This window comes from Sinocyclocheilus anshuiensis, unplaced genomic scaffold (assembly GCF_001515605.1).
Source record: "Sinocyclocheilus anshuiensis isolate Anshui unplaced genomic scaffold, SAMN03320099.WGS_v1.1 scaffold26, whole genome shotgun sequence".
Classification (NCBI taxonomy): domain Eukaryota; kingdom Metazoa; phylum Chordata; class Actinopteri; order Cypriniformes; family Cyprinidae; genus Sinocyclocheilus; species Sinocyclocheilus anshuiensis.
Window position 1 is genome coordinate 771,344 of NW_015544143.1, and position 1,615 is coordinate 772,958.

The following is a 1,615-nucleotide window of genomic DNA, read 5'->3' on the forward strand; positions in this document are numbered from 1 at the left end:
CGCCTTCAGCGCTCTGTACACGCACAATTACTTCACACGCACGTTGAGGAGACTACCCTTACAAATAAATAAGGAATTTCGTACAGTGACCTAGATATGTGGGGGCGTGTTAAAACGAGCCATTTTAGGGGGGTGTGGCAGAGTCTTAACTTTGATAAAGAATATCTCTTTGGTTTTGAGACTTTAGTCTTTGCAACTTCAGGGATCTTATCTATTCACGAACAGCTTGTAACACTCCAAAGAGAAAGGAAAACTTGAAATCGCATCATATGACCCCTTTAAAAATGTAAGGCCTTATGTTTTCTTTGAGTGTTTTTTTTCTTTTTCACTTGACATTCTTATATATATCTTTTTTTTTTTCTATCGCAGAGATCTTCGGGAATAATTTTAGGCCTACTGTAATATTGAGGGGGTCTTCGTTTTGTTGTTTTAGATAATATACAGATACAATTATAAAACAATTTCAGAGCAAAACTATGTTTCACATCCATTTAATTATACATGTATTTATTTATTTAGCCGTCTAAGCCATGTAATATTCCACTCCATGTCGGGGTCTGATCACCCTTTCAAGATTTATTATGTGATAATGCCCAACTTATTGTAAATTCATAAGCGAATTAGCATTGAATGTTATTCAGATTCATGGAGAATATTAAATTAGGGAGGCATGTTTGAGCTACTTCTCACCATCTGATCAATGACAGTTTGTATATAACATTTTTTTTTTTTTACAGCTGCAAGAGAGAAAACAATGATGAACACAACGCCCTGACAATCTCCTGCATTTGCCAGTGCAGAGACTGCAAAACACCATTTAATTTATTTTTCTCTCTATTTATATCAAATAAAAATACTTTTATTAACATTTATTCACACATCTCATTAGTAACATGGCAGCGATAGCTTTCTAAATATAAAAACAATGCTGCATTTCCTGTCTGAACACATGAAAAATTATATCTGAGGAAATGTCTCTTTTGCACTGAAGACAACGTTTCACCCTAAAGAATGCCTGTGGAATTTCTTAGATATAATTTATATTTAAAGCAGGTACAGTATATTTAAGTATAAATTATAATTTGTCAAATTATTCCCTATATGGATTCATCCACGTCATGTTTCCTTGGCACAAGAGGACTACATTACATGTGGGATGGTGTACAGAAGTACTTCATTACTTGACATTCATTGAGAAAATGGCCAGGCCTCTGTTTAAGTTGATGTTTTCACCACTGAGCATGCTGCCAACAATAAAAAATTATGTACTGGAGATAAAAGCTGTTCAAATAATAAACAAAATGGTTAATTTAATAAATATGCATATGACTGTGATATTTTCAAGGACCACAAAAACCATTTTAATGTAGTGTATGAAAGCATAAACTATTTTCAAAGAGGAAAAATTGAGTTCTTGGCATGTTGCAAAGACATTTCATAATTTATGTCAAAGAACAGTTTCCTGTATAAGGGTGTGTAAGCCCATAAAACCATACCAGAGTGCTCTTTCAATCACTTTGGTTTGTTGTAGTTTTTTAGTATGACCTGAAATCAATATTAATCCAGTGAATGTGGTTCTTTTTAGTATTGATTAAACAAATAGCAAAGATGGACT

At 33.3% G+C, this 1,615-nt stretch overlaps 1 protein-coding gene across 2 annotated transcripts in view; it reads left to right on the forward strand.

Moving 5' to 3' along the window:
* The window catches only part of LOC107695079 (vascular endothelial growth factor D-like), a 10,206-nt gene extending 8,938 nt beyond the window's left edge, over positions 1-1,268 (forward strand). For both annotated transcript variants that reach the window (XM_016494881.1, XM_016494882.1), the window contains exon 7: positions 738-1,268. The gene's annotated coding sequence lies outside the window, so the exon portion shown is untranslated. The remainder of the gene's footprint in view (positions 1-737) is intronic.
* Positions 1,269-1,615: the final 347 nt, after the last annotated feature.